General features: G+C 39.7%; 1 pseudogene; it reads left to right on the plus strand.

Moving 5' to 3' along the window:
* Positions 1-7,628: 7,628 nt before the first annotated feature.
* Positions 7,629-19,484, plus strand: LOC101972904 (adenylyl cyclase-associated protein 1 pseudogene; annotated as a pseudogene).
* The last annotated feature ends 4 nt before the right edge of the window (positions 19,485-19,488 follow it).

Consider the following 19,488-nt stretch of genomic DNA (forward strand, 5'->3'; position numbering starts at 1 on the left):
TAAGAAGATGGAAATGCTAATTACCCTGATTTGATTAGTACACAGTGTCTGTGTATTTAAATATCACATTGCACCTCGCAAGTATGTACAATTATTACATTAATTAAATAGGAGGAAAATTAAATATAGAAACATTTATTCAACCAAAAATGAAATGAATAAAGATAAATTATAAGAGGCAATCTGAGAGGATATTTGTAATTGTCATTTAATTGACAAGGACTAGAATTGATCCCACAAAATTCATAATAAAATTCCTATAAATTGTGAATATAAGACAAACAACAAATAAATAGGCAAAGGACAGAAATTTTAAAAATTTCTAGAAGAGGCTTTTGGAGAACCAGTAAACAAATAAAAAGAAAATGAACCTCATCGTTGATAAGGTAATAAAAGCTCCTAGGATGCTAATTCCACACCCATCTAACTAGAAAACAAAGTAAAAGAATGGTAGTACAAGTGTTGAATCTAGAGCAATGAACTCTCATATTCTGCTGGTGAGTGTGTAAATTGTTATATGTTAGAAGATAATTTGACAGAATACTTGTAAGGGTGAAATGTGTATGCTCTTGACTCAGAAATTCCACTTCTTGTTATATCTTCAGGGCTAGAGAAGCCCTTGCATATAGGCATGGAGAGAGTCATATATATAAATGATTCATCAGGCTGGAGATGTAGCTCAAGGGTAGAATGCATGCTTAGCTTGCTTGAAGCCCTAGGTTAAAATTGCAGTATATCACAAAATAAACAAAAAAGAATGGTCACTGAAGTATTATTTGTAATTAAAAATGAAGACATCTCAGATGTCCAACAAGAGAAGAAATAAACTAAAATTTTAACATCATCACAAAATAGAAGATGATGCAGTGGTTTAAATGATTTAACTAGTGTCACATATATCAACAAGGATAAATCTCAAACACATAATGTTAAGAGGCAAAAAATAGCAGGTTGTATAATAATACATACTGTGATACAACTCATATAGATTACAAATGTGTAGAACAAAGCCATATATTTATTTATGGCACACATATGTACATAAGTATAAAACACACGTGGGAAATTTAAACACCAGATTCAAGAGAGTTGTTGTTAGGGATAGAAATGAAATCAGCATGGAGTGTGCAGATTTCTTTCTATTTATAATGTTTACTTCTTTTTGAAAAGTCAGAAGCAAAGTATGCATTTATGTAGGTGAGTATAGGAACAGATGTCTGTTCTCTTTTTTTCTCTTTGTATGTTTATAACATTTCCTTATTTTTTTTTAAACTAAGAGTAATGTTTTGGGAAGGCTCAGTGAAAACTAGATTACTAAAAGAGAGAGAGAGAGAGAGAGAGAGAGAAAGGGAGAGATTGATTAAGTGTGAGCAACATAATTGCAAAACATTGAGTAAATAGTGTCCTACACATAGATTTTCTGAGGTGTATTTAAGTTTTTGCTCCCTTTTAGTGAAAGCCAGTTTGGGAACCATAAAAATCCGAGTGTGTTTTGTTCAAGAAAGAAAATGCAGGATTCCAACTAGTGGACTCATTCTCAAAGAGACGACATTGCCTTTCATCAAAAGGTTAGTGGATGGCTGGATTCAGTGGTGCTGTAATCCCAGCTACTCAGAAGCCTGAGGCAGGACAATTTTGCAACTTCAAGACCAGTCTTGGCAATTTAAGGAGAGCTTATCTCAAAATAAAAAGGGGGAGGGGCTGGGGATATAGCTCTGTGGTAAAGCATTCCCAGGTTTTATCCCTAGTACTGGGGAGGGGGGAAGATTGGTTGATGAAGGTATAGCAGCATGTTTAAAGTTAAAATGAAATATTTAAAATAACTTTAAATCATATTTTATGGTTTCCTGCTTTAACAAAATTATTCCATTCCCAATTACACTGGATAAGAACGATTCTTCTGTAGTCATTCCAAGATTTCTTAATGCATATTAAAGTCTTCCATGCTATGCACTGAACTAGGTGCAGATGGTTCTCTGAAGGACTGAATGAACCAAAGAGGTGGCAATGCAAGCATCCGGGGCAGAGTGAAAAAATAGCAAATTAGCAAATTCAACAAAACATTGATAGGGAATAGAACACAGATTTCTTCTACTGGAGGGTGTAGGAGGAAGGGAGAGATAAGGTTGGAAGATAGAGTATGCTTAAGATTGAAGAAAGAGGTACCTGAATTTAATCACAATTTTATCATAATATGGCTCCCTCAGGTTTGGGAGAGAAACGCTCCTGTTGAGTAGGTTTATGTTCTCTGGGATTAGCAAATATTTGAAACTGGCTATTTCTCACTTGGGGCATGTTTCTGAGTTCTGCGGAAACCCTCACAGGAACAATTCTATTGTCTCTCACATAGTGTAGGTGATACCATTTCCTTTTCATTGGCTGTTTCCAAGTAGCTTCTATTGTTGGATGGTCCAATTTCATTGGATCATTCTGTTTGAAGTCACATGGCTTTTCCAGGAAGTCTCCTTGGGCAAAATTTAAAAGGGTTCAAGGCAGCTCTCTTTCCAAAGAAAATATCCACCTCTGGTCTTAATGCAGCATAAATTTACAGAAAAGCACTGTGAACTATTGAACTAGGTATGATTTGGTATTTCCCATTTCTATTTTTTTCTATTAATATCACTAAGCTTCTGTTTATTTCCTTTGTTGTCACTAGTATGTGCTGACAGACATGTAAAAGGGGATACTGATGTTAAATGCAATTAATGGGAAACACTTTTGAAATTTATAACATTCCAATCACTCATGTAACTTTTTTTCCCATTGGGAAAAAGTCCATAATTGTTTAATTTTAAATCTAATCCATTAGGTGTTCCTTATGGCACACTTAGCTTGAGTATTTCTGACCATCTATTTGCTGGGCTGATGAGCTACCAACCAGAAGGTAAAGTCTTAGGACAAAGAATAGGTTTTGAGAGCCACCATGAACCTATGCCCCTGGAAAAAGTCTCTAACCTTTCAAGTTTAAAGATCATTTGGATATAGTAGGAAACTAACTACGTGAACTATGTAACCTACATGTTCTAAATTGCTACTGGGGAAAATATCACTAGAATAAATTAGGAAAATTGTGGGTTCTTTTTTTCCCCCAAATATCCAAAAGCAACATAAGTTTTTTAGAAGGGCTTATTGAATAATATTGTTATTATTATCTCATCATTATCTGATTTTGGGTAAAGGAGAAATGATGTGTGAGACTGTCAAAAATGTTTAGATTCAGAATGTCCTATGTGGTATAAAGGGAACAGATTAGGGCATGATTTATCAGCAGAGGGGCACTTTGGTTTTAGGGTTTGTGTTTTCAGGAAGGTAGAATGATGACCCCACCTTCCAAAGAAGATGTCCACATAATAATCCCCAGAATCTATGCATATTTTACCTTACTTGCAAAAGGGTCATTGCAGTGTGATTAAATATTTTTAAATAGGGGTATTATTCTGGCTAATCTGAGTGGGTTTAATGTAAAATTAAGCTCCTGGGACAATGGAAGAGGACAGCGGAAGAGAGAAAAGAGCTGTGACTACAAAAGCAGAGGTCAGAAGGATGCATTGCTGGAAGAAGACCCTGATCCAAGCAATGCGACTCAGGGCCTTTAGAAGTTGAAAAAGACAAGGAATGTGATCTCCCCGGATACCCTCCTCCCATCTTCCAGAAGGAGCGCAGTCCTGCCAGCATTTCACTGTAAGATCCATTTCCAAACGACTGACCTCCAGAACTGTAAGATAGATTTGGGTTGTTTCAAGCCGCACAGTGGTAATTTGTTGCAGCAGCAAATGCACAGCGACAACAGAAAATAGATACGAGGGGAACATAGCTCAGTTGATAGAGTGCTCACCTCCCATGCACAAGGGAGGGTTAGATCCCCAGCACCACAAAAAAAAAATGTTATCTAGAAATGAAATCTATCAAGATAATGAAATCTATCAAGTTAATCAAAAACAAGGTAGATTTGTGAGAAGTGTCACAGCTGAGAAATCTTACATGGCAAGTATATATGTGGCATCCTAATGGGATCCTGGAACACACAAAAAATACATTTAATATAAACAAACAAATCTGAATAAAACATGGACTTTTATTAATAATAGCAAAGAACTAATATTAATATTGATTCTTTAATTATAACACTTGATCTTCACTAAAATAAGGTGTTGACAGGGGAAATTAGATGAGAGGTATACAGGAACTCTCTATGCTATCATTGCAAAATATAAATTTTTCTGAAATCTAAAACTATTCTAAAATATGAAGCTGAAACAAAATGAATCCTGATTTCTGATGTAACATGTATTGGGAATTTGACTAATAATAGGCAAGTTCTTAATTTTCTATCAGTTGGCATGTTGAATTCCATAGTCTTGGATGGCATCCTGATATCTCACTCTACTCTTTGGTTTTTCTTAGGAAAAAAATCCCTAAGAATACAAATCTAGCAGCATCCAAATAATTATTCTATCATGTTACTATCACCACACTCTTGCCAGCCACAGTCATCCCAAAGGAAGAAGTTACCCTGGGTCTCACAGTTGGAGGACTGTGAGACCAAGATGAGCACATTATTTCCCCTTGTCTATTGTACCTCCAAAGGACAGTCTTTGCCTAGTTTTAGGGGTGCTTAATTTGTTTCCTTCCAAGGGGTGGGTTAGAAAGGATAGAATGTGCTATTTCACTGGGGAAATTTTAGGTCTTCCTGTGTTCATAGAGAAAAAGGTCTAGGCTATGTTAATAAGATAGGGTAGCTGCATGAGGCAATGCTTCCTCTCCTGTTCAAATGCTCCTTCCATTGGGCAGAGTCATATTTTTGCATAATACTGGGAAAATTGGATAACCTTCTCTGATTATTGAGTTTGGAGAGAGTTGCAGGGCACAAGAAGAGCAGAATCCCTTCCTATCTCCTTCCTTGTAGAAGTGGGTCTGCCTAGCATAGTCTCTCTGCTCTGAAACCCCATGTTGTATGCTTTATAAGTATACTTTCTGGATAGAGGAGTTCCACGGAAATTCAGTGTTTTCCCCTGAGCAGGTAATAAGTCCATCCAACTCTGAGGTTCAGCATTAAGAAAAAAAAATTGACTTTCACATCTAAGTCACCTTCTGTAATAGAAATAACTGTTATTTTTGCCTCCGTTTTGACAGCTCTTACTTGGATTATCAAGTGGTTCCTAACTTAGATGGAAAAAAGAAGTTTGTCAATTGTCCTAGAAGGCTTAAGTTTTGGGGTAATTTTCTCTAGGAATGTCAAAGTGATGGTATATTGAGCTCAAATGAAAGCAAAATATTGCAGCAGTATGCTTTGACTCTCAGACTCTCGTATTGAGACATAAGAGTATGTAGATAGTGACTCTTGGGAATTGGTAATGTTCAGAAAGATTTCATAAGTTTCTGATGGCTTGTCCGCAATCTCTGGTGATATGACTTACACTGAGCCTTAAGCCAGGACCCCTACTGTGTTCTTTATTTTCTTCTCTTTCTCTTTCTCCTTCTCCTTCTTCTTTTTCCATATGAGTGTATGTGTAGTACTGGGGATTGGACCCAGGACCTTACACACACTAGGCAAATGCTCCATGAGTGAACTACATTACCTCCCTTTTTATTTTATTATTATTATTATTATTTAATATTTTTAGTTGTAGATGGACACAATATCTTTATTTTATTTTTTATGTGGTACTGAGGATTGAACCCAGTGCCTCACACTTGCTAGGCAAGCACTCTATCACTGAGCTACAACCCCAGCCCAGCTACAACACCAGCTCTTTTTATTTTATTTTGAAATAGAGTCTTGCTAAGTTGCCCAGGCTGGCATCAAATTTGCAATCCTTCTGTCTCAACCTCCTGAGGCTTCTCCTATTCTTATAGACAACTAAGATGGCATCAGGAATCTAAGCTGTACCATGGACAAAGTGTAGATCATATCTTCAGAACATAAACAACACCATAGGTCAAGCAAGTCCAGGAGATAGCTAGTAAAACCTTTGGCCCACGTTTGATACCATTACCTAACGTGGAAGCAATTTAGAAATGCAGGTTACATAGTTCATGTAGTGGATTTCTACCTTAGTTCAGTAAGACTAAACTAGACTTTAGTCCCTGTGTGTGCCTTCATGAGGAGCCCTAATGATCAAACAGCTTTTGTAACTATTCATACTTACATAACTATATGCACTAGTCCCTGTCAGAGCATCTGAGAAGCTCATGGGCCTTTCTCCAAATAGACCACTGAGAGGAGGTCCAGGAAAGAAAGTTAGCACAAGCAGTAGCCTGAGTTCAGAGTGGTCAATAGTGGTCCAGATAAATGATATCAGGGTCAGGCGGCAGTCCAAAGGAATCACAAAGCAGGGGTCCGCACAGAGTGCAAGCAACAGTCAATGTAAAACATCAAGAGTAGAACTCTGCAGAAGCATGAGTGTTTGGTGGTAACATATGAGTTATTTACCCAGGACTCTCAGGCATTAGAAAGGAGAGTATAATGCATATGTCCTGTTTTTGTCTGCCCAGATGCACAGGCTACACATTATATCACCCTCACTTCCCAGTCCCAGATGCCAGCCAGTCAAGGTGCTCTTGGCCATAGTGACTGGTCCAGAGGTAGGAATGTGACTTGAGGTGGGCCAATCAAAAAGTCCTTCTTGGGGGCTGGAGATATAGCCTAGTGGTGGTGTGCTTATCTAGCATGTATGAGGCCTTTTGATATCCAGCACTGAAAAAATTTTTTTCTTTTTAGAAAAAAAGCATATTAATGGGGCCATCTTTCCTGCCACATGAAGAAAGGTAGCTCCTTTGAGGAAAATGGGATCAATGAAGAACAGGGTGGGGAATTAAAAGAGTAAGAAAGATCAATTTGGAAAATGTCTTTTTGTCCTCATCTACTCATGACTGACAAGTGCCCCCAATCCTTCCAAGAATTGTAAGCCAGTACATTCCCTTTTTTGCTTATGTCAATTTAAATTGGATTTCTGTCGTATAAATGAATGACTTTTAACCAATATAGATAAGGAAACCTGAAAGAATTCTGGACACTTGAGCTACCCAGGTGGGAGCTATCAGCAACTGTTATGTAACTTTTTGGAACTGAGAATCTTTGCAAACTGCCAGTACATACTCAATTCATCAAAACCTCTAAAAGTTACCTGCCTCTTACTTCTTTGGGTATTGCTAAGGTCTTTAAATGATCTGACTAAATTTCAGACTTTTAAAAGTTAAATCTCTTCTCTCTGACCCATAGCTTTGATATACAAAGAGACAGATTATGCAGCTCCCAAATCATCACTTGACTTGGGAATTCAGCCTCCCTGAACAATTGCTAAAGTTACAGCAAACAGAGATAGCAATTAGGGTCCCAAGGTGAGACAGAACTCCAAGCAGATGGTACCTTATGGCTAACGTGCAAAATTTGGTAGAAAGATTGGAGAAAATAACGGGCCAACTGGAAGCATTTGGTTCTGCATGCTTGTCCTGAGACAGAGTGCTTGAAGATGAGTACTGGAAGATCAGTAAAAAGATCTCCAGCACCACAAACAAAAAGACAAAAAGGAAAAGGAAAAAAGGCAAGTAAATGGGGTCATTTTCCCTTCCACGTTGAAGAAGGTAGAGATTGGAGAAGACATGCAAAAACGTGCAGAGATGTCCATATGAGTTTGAAGTTGGACAAAGTTGTTCTCTTGTTACAGCATCAGTGCCAGCAGCCAACAACCAATAAGCTCTCTGATCAGTCAGCAATCATCTCATAGCAGATCCAAGAAATAGTAACCTTTCAGAGAAGAACCGAGGCAGCAGATTGTTCAATTGCCTGTCAGTTAGCAAAAGCATCTAAGGCTTGGTTTTATTAGTTATGGCTTCCAAGCCTGGCTCCTATGTGAAAGAAATGAATGATGCCGCCATGTTCTATTTAAACCAAGTCCTCAAGAAACTCAAAGACCTGAATAAGAAGTATTTGAACTGGGTCTACGCTTATTTAAGTATATGGACTACAGGCTTACATCAAGGATTTTCACATCACTGGACAGGCCTGGAGCAAAATGGGGCCTGTGGCAAAAGTGTGGAATGGATTTCCCACTAGACAGACGCTTTATTGGTTAAGGTCCCTTCCTGCCCCCTCTGCCACCAGGCTTAATTCCCATCAGTTCAAGCTCCAGTGACTCTAATTCTCACTCAGCACTGTTAGTGCAGGTTAGTCAAGGGTAGAATATCACATATGCCCTGAAATGTGTATCTGATCATAAAAAAAACTCACAAGAACCCTGCCCTGAGGCTCAGAGTGACCCAATAAGAAGAGGTCCCAAACCATTTTCTGCATCCAGTCTTGAAACCAGCTACAAGGAAAAGCCAGCTCCAGTTGAACTGGAGGGTAAAATGGGGAGAGTGCAAAATTAGGAGAATATTTCCAACCTGGTGATTGACAACATAGAACTGAAATAGGTGGCTTACATATATACATGTCAGCATGACAGTGCAAATTAAGGGCAAAATTTTCTCAATCATGCTAGATAACTAAGAAATTGTGTCTGGTATTAAATCATGTGGTGGACATTTAGAAATGATAGTAAGGATATCAAAGTTCAAATAATAAAACAGATGGCCGCCATGTTTACCTAAACAAGAATTCCTGGATTGTGAGATAATGATAAATCTTCTGAAAGGAATGTACTCATTCCTACACAAGTTGGTGACTTTATGAACTGACAGGTTCCCAGTCCCTGTGCAGTTCAAAACCCTATGGAATGGGCAGAAATTGGTCACCACAGAGACAAATCATTGGATAAATGAATCGCCAGTGGGTTCTTTGCCCTCTCTCTTTATACCATGGAATAATCTGTTATCAAAATGGTTCTTTTCTACATTTGCTCTACTTTTCTGCTCTTAATTGCTTTTCTACTCTACAAAGCCCAGCTACCTGCCTTCACTGAAATATACCTCAAGCTGAGATTTGGGGTGGGATAGCAGGTCAGTTGATCTTCTGCAGGAAGGTATAGAATCTCCATATCAACGCAATCACACTGCCAGTCCATTCTTAAGAAACTTCATACCTGAAACTGGTCCATTTTAGCTTTCAGATTTTGGGGGGTTATTCTACCAACACACAGTCCTTTGGGAAGAATTAAAAATTCCCAGGAATTGATAGATCAGACTGTGATCTTTTCCTAACAATGAGCACGAAGGTAGCAGAAGCTGGTGTGATTAACCAAACTAATTTTTCACTGTACACAAGTGAGGCATGGGTTGCATTGGACCAACAGCTGAGGCCTGGCCACCTAGCATTCCAAGCAAAATTTGTTTCCTGTAAGCATTCTTTGATTCTGCATTCCATCCTGGGTCTGCCTCAATCATGAGACATTGGTTCTCCAGTCCCAGCCACAGCAGCAGTACAATGGGTCTCATACCCTTTCTTTCTCTGGGATCCCTGCCCAGCACCTTCAAAGCCAGGCATGGTGGCATACATCCAAAATTGCAGCAATTCTGGAAGCAGAGACAGGAAGATCAGAAATTTGAGTTTAGCCTGGGAATCTGAAAGAGACCCTGTCTCAAAATTTTTAAAGGGCTGGGATATAACTCAGTAGTATAATGTTCCTGGGTTCATTCCACAGCACTGGAGAAAATAAACAAACAAACAAGTAAGGAAAGAAAAGGAAAAGCATCACGTCATTCCAAGGAATGGGGCCCTCCTCCTCCTCCCCTGCTAAGTGCCTGTCATCCACCTTGGTTTGCTGCCTCCTTTCGCATGTCATGCTCAACAGTTTAGGGCTCCTGTCCAGATTCCTGAGCAGAGGACTAAAACCTCCAGTGCAGGCTGGTTTGGGGTCTTGATTTATGTAAGAATCTTGCACAGCATTGCTAATGTAAATTTCAATGTTCCCCTTCTGAGACACACTTACCAAAATGTGCAAGTTGTTTTTTTTTTTTTTTTTTTTTTTTTTTTGTGGGAGGAGAGATTTTCTTATGACTTCTACTCATTTCCTGAGACCTGTGGGAAAAAAACCTTTATGTGCTTAAAATTATACAGAAAATAGAATAAATTTAATACCAAAAGATTAAGAAGAAGAAGAAAGAAATTCATTTCTAAGATTTTACTAGTAAAACCTTTTGCAAAATAAAGAATATTTGCAGTATGAATAACTTTCTTAACATACAGGTCTGCATACCCGAACATCCATATTTTAAGCACATGTATATGAATAATATAAACTCATATATTCCTATCCATCCAAAGAAATCTATACAAATTGCATTTTGGACCAGTGATACACTACAAAGCTGAGAATCTATTGCCATCATGGACCAGTTTACCTTCTAACAGAAAGTACTGACAGTGCTTATCAGTCTTAAAATGGACATATTCATCAGGTCAGGCATGATAGTGTTAGCAATGATGAGTACAAAATGTCCAGAGCCTATTAGGAGCCGATCTAGGAGGAAGCAACCCAGCTAAAGGGTCCTTTATCAATGTCTAGAAACAAGGTGTAAGCCAGCACTGGTTTGCAGCAAATTTCACTATCAGGGAGATCTGTAGTAGGTGAAGCACAGCAGCAGGAGCTTCTAAGATCAAAGATTGTATTTGGCAGCATGCCATTGAGTAGTTGACCCCTAAGATGCAACAAAAACAAGGTTTACTCACCTCCGTGGAGCAAATCCATAGGAACTAGCAAGTGGATCAGGATTTGAGACAAGCAATGGTGTTGGGCTAGTACTTCCATCCAAATGTGAAGAAGAAGGCCCAGTAACAGAGCTTGACCATTGCTAAGGAAAACTTTAACTCAGCAGGAAAGTGCTCAGAAGATAGTGTGACTTATTTCACCCACTGCTGGGCACAAGGAATTTAGCTCAAATTAGGTACTCAACTGGGAATCTGAAAGAGACCCCCCCTCTCAAAATTTTTAAAGGGCTGGGGATACAACTCAGTAGTAGAATGCTCCTGGGTTCATTCAAATGTGGATACAAATGTGGATACAAATGAGACTAAGACATTACATAATTGCTTTCAAAGAGATTACAATAACATAGATAGAGCACCGCCATCAAGTGCTGTCAAACTTGTACAGGTAGTGGGGGAATTTGATAAAGGCCAAAAGAGAGGAATGGGTGGTGTGATGTAAACACAAAGGTAAACATACTGAGGTTTGGGAAGATTTATTGGGGAAGATATTACTTGAACTGCTCCTAATAGGCAAAGAAAGGTAAGAAAGATTTAGCATGAGTGGTCATGCGGTGAAACACAACAAAGCATGTTTGGGGTATTTCAAGTAATTGGATATTCCTAGAATGAAAACCCAATTTCCCATAAGGTCTCTTATCCCATACTAAGAAGTCCATTCCACTGGCCATAGTAGATATTGTGGAAACTACTTATCATCCCATCACCATTTCTTCTCTTCCTTTTTGTAACATAAGCCCTTCTAACCCGCACTATCTTTTAGCTGGACCAGTCACCTTCTAACAGAAAGCACTGACAGTTATCTTTCCAGTTAAGGAATATATTCTCCAGCCTTCCTTGCAGTAGATGTGACTGTGTGTTGCAAGTTTTGGCCAGTGGAGTGTGAATGGAAGTTAGGAATGTAATTTTCATGTTACATCATTAAAAGAAAATCATTTGCTCTCTACTTTTTCTTTCCCTTCTTTCTCTTTCCAGGGATCTGGAACACAAGTGTGACCAAATGAGCCAGTCTTAACCATGCAAACAAAAACTGTATCTTGGAGTAGATGGCATAAAAGATAAAAAGAACCTGGGTCTCTGGGGTGACAAATGGAGCAAAGACACTTCTACACCCCAGGCATGCACCCTACTGGAGATAAATAGACTTCTTGTTAAGTCAGTGTCTTTGTCGGGGAGTGAGATTTCTGTAATTTTGTTATCCTGTATCCTAATATGGGTAGGGAAGAAAAGATAGTGTTGTAGCTTCCAATATCATTCCTGACTTGGTCAGATGGAGCTACAGAACTAGGAAAGCCTGGGACAACAGCTGTCTTGTCTTTAATAATTTGAGTTGAGTGAGGCTAATGTTGGCAGATACCAAAATAAGCAATTGTGCAGCCTTGTCTCAAGAGACAAGAAAAGCCCCTTGAAAACTGTAAACTTCGACCTGGTTCTAGGAGACAAGTTCTTCCAGAACAGAATCCCAGCCAGCAACTCCTGAATGTCTTCTTTCCATTCCACCCTGCAAAACTATGTGCCTTGCCATCTTCAAAAGCTGATTCCAACAAGCCTTCCTAGGAGGACTTCATTGACTAAGCCCACATAGTCATTTTGTGTTCACCATGTTTGCAAAAAGGAAAATTCATTTATAATACCCTTTTGTTTCCTGAAAAGGATGAACTTGGAAGACCTATTTTGCTGAATACAGTAATTTGTCTAAGGTGCAATTTTGGAATTAGGAGTCAGGATGAATAATGAGGAATTTCCAGGGGACTCTAGCTTGGGAAGTCAACATAGCAAGACTAGAGACTTGGTGGGGACTAGAGGGGATGGAAGTGAAAAAAGACCTCTAGTAGCAAAATTAGGGAGAGAATACTCTGGAAAAATGTTTATAGGAAGATTTCCATGTGAAATGTTGTTAGATGATATATATTGTGTCTTCCTTTCGATAAGTTCTGTTTTGTTGACTAAGTCCCTGGTATGAGAGGGAGGTGAACTTGAATAAAAGGATCAGAGAAAAGCTAACATCTGGATTACATATAGCATTTGAAGACAGAAGAAATGACAAAAAGGAAAGCCAAGTCACTGCTAGTGTTAATGACTTCTCTTCTGGCTGGGTGCATTGACACATGCCTGTAATTCCAGCAACTCAGGAGGTTGAGGCAGGAGGATTGCAAGTTTGAGGCCAGCCTGGGCATCTTAGTGAGATCTCATCTCATACTAAAAAGATCTGGGGATACAGCTTAGTGGTAAAAGCACCACTGCATGTAATCTCCTGTACAGGCAAAATTTTTAAAAAAGACTTCTTTTCTACAATTTTATAAACTTTCCTTTTTAAAAATTGTATTATGCTTTCCATGTATTCTAGTATATTTGAACCTACTATTGATAACCATTTCTCTAATTTACTGAGGTCAATTGAACTTTGATCTTCTATGTATATGGCAAATCCACCTGCTTGGGGTCATTTGTAATATTTATGAAGACTCAATTTTGTTCTACTCTAGACCCAAGTCGAACTACCCTTTAGTGCCAAAATATAGTTAGAAGTGAGAGGGGAAAAAAACAGCCCTGTAATCTCCAATTACAAAAACCTAATAGAGTCAGCTGTCCATATTGGTGGCTCTGGATCCATGGCAACCAACTATGAATTTAAAATATTTGGGAAACTTTTTGTCTTGATTGAACATCTTATAGACTTTTTCCTGTAATTATTCCTTTAACAATATGGAATAACAACTATTCAGTTAGCATTTTTATTGTATTAGGTATTATAAGTAATCTAGAAATGATTTAAAGTATACAGGAAAATGTGCATAGGTTATATGTACTAGCCCATTGTATATGAGGGACTTTAGCATCTGTGGCTTTTGGGGGGTTGTGAACCAATTCCTCATGGATACCAAGGGATCTATGAAATCACAGTGACATCTCTTAAATGATAATCAGAATTGTTATCAACAGGTACCTGAGTACCTACCACATGTAGAAACAGTATGCATGAAGGATTGGCCCCTGTCCCTGAGCATTGGTGTTGATGCAGAGGCACTCAGACAATGAGTACATATTTGTTTGGCAAGGACTTTTCCACTCATTTTTCCAAATAATTAAGAAAGAACAAAAGTGAGAATGTAGCAACATAACAAGGGCTCACTGCCCAACACTCTTAAAAGCCAATAAATACAATGGTGCAGTTTATTAAGTAGTCAACCCATAAGGAGCCCAGGAGCTGGGGAAAAATGAGCTCAAATCTACCTCCCTATTAGTTGGTTTTGGGGGAATTCATAGGAAGGGAGAGAGGAAAGAAATTGCAAGTTGATTGGATGATGATGGGGAACACTTGGGGTCCTTTTGTTCAGGCATAGATGGTCATCATGCCTTTTCATAAGTCACATGTTTCTTTTCATGAGGAATTATCATGTTCTGCATGGGAGATTTGAGTCCACACCATCAAAGCTGGACGGGTTCCCTTCTTCTGTCCATATCCATTGTTGAAAAGCTACCTCCAAACCACCCTTGAGTAGATTCTGGAGGCTTTTCCTACATCCAGGTGTGTCCAGACCTTAGCAAATTTCAAGGAGAAGGAATTCTCATCTCTGCCATATCCTCTTATTGGCTACCTTCAGTAGGGAGAAGGAGGGAGTGACTGTGTGTGTGTGTGTGTGTGTGTGTGTGTGTGTGTGTGTCTGTGTGCATGCATGTACGCGCACACAGTGCTATAGATTTAACTGTGGGCCTCACACATGGTAGGTAAGTCTTCTATCACTGAGTTATAACCTGAGCCCAGCGTTCTTAACCTGATTGGTCAGAGACCAGGTAAAAAGGGAGGAAATCTCCTTTTCTATACTCACACAATACTTCTAATACCAAATGTGTGGATCTCTTCATCACCAAGAGGAGGGTCATGAAAGGAAAGTGGACCCCGACTCAGACCATGAGGGTTGTATGAAGGATTTTAAGGACAGATCAAAGTGAGACACAGATTGAATGTATTGAGAGAAAGAAAGAAATACACAATCTGAGTGATGGCGTGGGGTGAGGCTGCTGGAGAGGAATGTGCTAGCTGTATCGAAGCTAGGCATATTTATACAAGTCAGATCAGTCATAAAGGGACATGATCTAGGTGAGTATTTGTCATTCTCCTTTGTGTTGGTAACCAAGCATGTGGACTATTACCGTGATTGCAGGGTGTGGGTCATTTACTGACACGTTGACCATTATCAGGGATGTTGGGGGTGGGGTTCATGTCTTTTCTTCTTGGTTTTCGATGCATTATGCTTTGTGAATTTAAACAGTACCACATTGGTGTACCTGTGAATAAGGTCTAATAATTAATTTAATAGTACTGTTTGTGATCAAGATCACAAGCTTTTAACTGGCCTTTTAATCCATGTGAAAGTGGACTTTAAATCACGGCTACTCTTGTGATGTCTCTCATGTCTCCTTTCTACCTATTCCTATGTATTCTATCTTACCTCACTTCTACAACATGCAATTACCCCTTTGTGTGTATGTGTGTGTGTGTGGGCAGGGGACATCATCAGGGTATCCTACAATGAAATCCAATTCTGACACTATTTTTACTTGGAGTTAGAATCAGATCCCACAGGTTGAGGGCTCAGTCCTACGAGATTGTCTCTGTTTTAGGTGCCAATTGCAAATGTGGGCCTCCTATACTTTCTATTCACTGGCTATAAATTAGACATTCCCATGACATCCTCTAGAGGTTCAATAATTTGCTAGAATAGATCACAAACCTCAGGGAAATAGCCAGGCACAGTGGAACATGCCTGTATTCCAAGCAATTCAGGAGGTTGAGGCAGGAGAATAACAAGTTCAAGGTCAGCCTGGGCATCTTACTGAGACCCTATCTCAAAATAAAATAAAAAATAAACCATAGAAATACTTGACTTACTTTTCTAATTTTAATAAGGGATCCAGTTCAGAAACAAGCAAACGGTAAGAAATACGTAGGGCAAGGTATGGGGTGAAGGGACATGAAACGTCTATGCCCTCTCCATGAGCACCACCCTCCCAGTACCTTGAATTCAGCCAGAAGCTCTCTGAATGCTGCCCACTAGGATTTTTATGAAAGCTTCATTCAATACACATGTTTGATTATATTATTGGCCATTGGTAATCAACTCAACTTTCAGCCCTCTTCCTTCTCCAGAGGTGATGGTGAGGCTGAAAGTTCTGACTCTGTAATCACATGGTTTGTTCCTCTTATAATCAGCCCCCTATGGGGGCTTTCTAAAAGTCACCTCATTAACATAAACACAGGTGTGATTGAACGAAGCTTGTAATAAATAACAAAATGTGTTCCCTTCAGCTGTTCAGGAATGGAGATAAAGCCAAATATAACTATCACTTAGGAAATTACAAGTTTTTGGAGATATAGTTAAGAGCTGTGAACAAAGACTAAAATATATATATCTTGTTATATCACAATATTGTACCAGGACATTAACTAGTCCACATTTTATTAGTTGTTGTGGTTGATTTGTATTAAAAGGTCATTTCCCATATCCTGCTGTATAGATCCAGCCCAGTCTCCATTTAACAGACACTTAGACGAGCAAAACAGGTGTCTTAGGTAGAAGGATCACTTTGAACCCAGGAGCTTGAGGCCAGCCTGGGCAAAATAGTGAGAGCCTTATCTCTAAAACAAACAAAAATGTGGTCTGCTTTGTACATCTGGTCATCTTCTCCTGACTGCAGGCATGCCTAAGTGTACAGGCCCCAAAATTTGCAGGGGAGGAGGGGAGCAGGGAATTTTTGGTAGGAGTCTGCTTTAGAGGTTACTGGGTGCTAAATTAGCTTGAATAAAATGATTTTTTGGTTCCCATTCCGATTTCTTTTTTGTGCATAGTTCCCTTGGGAATCCTAAGGAGAGGAGAGATGATTAGAAGAACAGGATTTGGCTATTTCCGGTCTTGATTGCAGATAATTCTATTTTTGGTTGCAATTTCTTGCAAATTTTTGCTGCCCTTCTCAGGGAAAGATTATACTTCCTTACCCCATGGGTATCAGGTATGGCCAGGTACACCTATTCTGGTGAAGAAAATGTAAGCATATCTAACATGTATAAGTTCCAGGCCAAATTATTAAGAGTCAGTATGTAGTTCACCATGATTGTTTTCCTTCTTCCACGAGATACTAACATTGTTCCAGTTATAAATTGCTCTATCAGCCTGGGTTCCGGCATGAAGACAACCAGAGGATAGTTAATCTGTCTTACAGTGGACATACATGATATTTTGAGAAATAAAATTTTGTTATTAGAAGCCACCTTGGGATCATTTGTTACCATAGCTAAACCTAGCTTATCCTAACTGATACACTTACCATATTGCCATCTGCATCAAATACCATTGTTTGTCTTCCCAACCATTGTCTGATCTTCCAAGACAACTCCAGTTTTGCCCAGTATCATCCATCTCTTCAAGGCCATGTGCTTGGGGAGGGAAATATAATTCCTAGCCACAGGGGGCAATCCTAATTAACTTAAGTCATTTATGATAGTTTCTTACTCTTTGCTAGTGTGAAGCTGAAGTTCTTTAAAGAAGCCATGTGGATTTAAAAGATTATATAGACCCTTTGACCCAATAGAGCAGAACATTGTGACTGCAAAGAAATGGAATGATGCAGGGTAAGAGCCAAAATTATCTTGTGCTTTCTTTGGCCCCTTAGAAAAATAGTCATTTGCTGGTTTTTTAAAATATTTTTTAGTTGTTGATAGACCTTTATTTTATTTATTTATATGTGGGTGCTGAGAATTGAACCCAGTGCCTCACACATGCTAGACAAGTGCTCTACCACTGAGCTACAACTCCAGCCCACCATTTGCTTTTAACCTTTGTGTCTGACCTAAAATCCCATGACTATTAGATAAACCTGTAGGAATGTATTGTTAAGATTAGCAAGCCTCTAACCTCCATTAATCTTAAAGTCAAGAATTCTATAACAGCTGAAACCTACACAAAAAGATTTTCCTACTTTTCTGTAGTCTACCTACCTAATACCTAAACCAATGTATTTGTTAAATGTATTGCTTTATTACCTTCTTTGTTCTGTAACTATAAAAATTCATGTAACCTATGACAGAACACATCATTCAGGGCACCTTTAAAAATATGGATATCTATCCCAAGTTTTCTTATACATGAGAGAATATATTTTCCTTATTGCTTAAGACAATTTAATCTGGAATAAAGGGGAAAATAACAAATTTAGCTTTAGGGACATTGAGGTGAGGCAGAATGCTATTGGTATCCTTTTATTTTGCTGAAGCTCAGCAAAATAAATTTAAATTTGAATTTGAAAGTAATCAATGGAGAAATATTACATTGTTTCTTTTCTTTGGCAAACATGCAAACATGTGTTAGTCTGTTTGCATTCTCATAGCAAAATACCTGAGACAATCAACTTATAAGGAGAAAAGGTTTATTTTGGCTCATGATTTTAGAGGTTTCAGTCCCTGGTTGGTAAGCTCATTATTTGGGGGCCTATGGTGATGTAGTACATCAGTGTGGAAGCATGAGGCAGAGGAAGCTGCTCAACTCATAGCAACCAGGAAGCAAAGAAAAAGAGGGAATGGCTGGAGTCTCAATAACCCACCTAACTTCCTTCCACGAGGTCCCACCTATTAGAAGTTCCACCACCTCCTGATAGTAAGACTGGCCATGACCAAGCCCTTAACCCATGGGCTTTTGGGGGATACTTATCCAAACCACAGCATGATCTATCTTAAAAAATAATCCTATGCCTGGAGAAGCTACCTCTGCTTGTGGAATTTTGGTGATATAACAAAACATGACACCCATGCAAAAATAGTCATTTCCTCACTGCTAGTCCTACTTTGAAACTATGAAACTATATTTGTACTCTTACTTCTCTAAGCTCCCCCCCCCCAAAAAAAAAAACAAAGAAAAAAGAAAAGACATTTTAATGAGCTGAAGAGAAAATGAAAATTTCAAAGATGGCTAACTTCGGTCCTACAGTTATTTAGAAAGAAAAAGCTCACTTCAAACACTGTTGTTTGCAGGCAGGATTTGCAACTGGCTAGGACCAGGGCGATGTTTAAAGATGACTCAGGTGAATTGTTTAGAAAAGAGACAGGGAGTGAGAGAGGGAATAGAGACAAGCAAGTGGTCCTTCTAAATAAAAGGTGTCTTAGATCTATTTTTTATGACATTGAGGTTGTGGAGGCCCAGAGCCGGTGCAAACTAGAAGGGAGTGTTCTGTGTAAGAAATCTGAGATCCTGACAAATGTACCTCAAATTATCTGAACCGGAGGTTGCTAAAACTCAACTCCCACCCACACCCACCACTGGCTTCCGAAGGCCAGAATTTGGGAAAAGAAATCTCTCTTCTAAGGGTAGAGTCCAATGGGGGGGGGGGGGCTATCTGTGTGACCTTCGCCAGGCCCCGGAATCTCCTTTGGGAAATCCCCGAGGCCCTGCCCCGGGCTCTGCAGACAGTCGTGGGTATCCCAGCCCCAGCGCTCGGGATCGCCTTTGGGGAGGATCTGCTACCCACTGCGCACCGCAAGCTCATCCTCTCAGACATCCTCTTCGCTTCATTGGGCCGCCGCCCGGGCCCCTCCCGCTCTGTCCGCCCAACCCGTGCCAGCAGCGCCACGCCCACCGGGGGGGTCCCCGCACTGGCCAGGGATGCCCTCTCTCCACCTGGCCGTCCCCGCCGGCGGCTCCTGGCCTCACCGCGGCTGCAAGCCCCGCCTGGCTCGGCTTTCCGGGCGCCGCAGGCCCCTGGCCCGCCGCCCCTCCCGGGCGCCGCCCGCCGGGGCAGCCTCTGCAGCTGGCCGCGCGGCCGGCCCGCGCCCACCGCCGCGCGCTGATTGG

This window comes from Ictidomys tridecemlineatus, chromosome 11 (genome assembly GCF_052094955.1).
Source record: "Ictidomys tridecemlineatus isolate mIctTri1 chromosome 11, mIctTri1.hap1, whole genome shotgun sequence".
NCBI classification, from domain to species: domain Eukaryota; kingdom Metazoa; phylum Chordata; class Mammalia; order Rodentia; family Sciuridae; genus Ictidomys; species Ictidomys tridecemlineatus.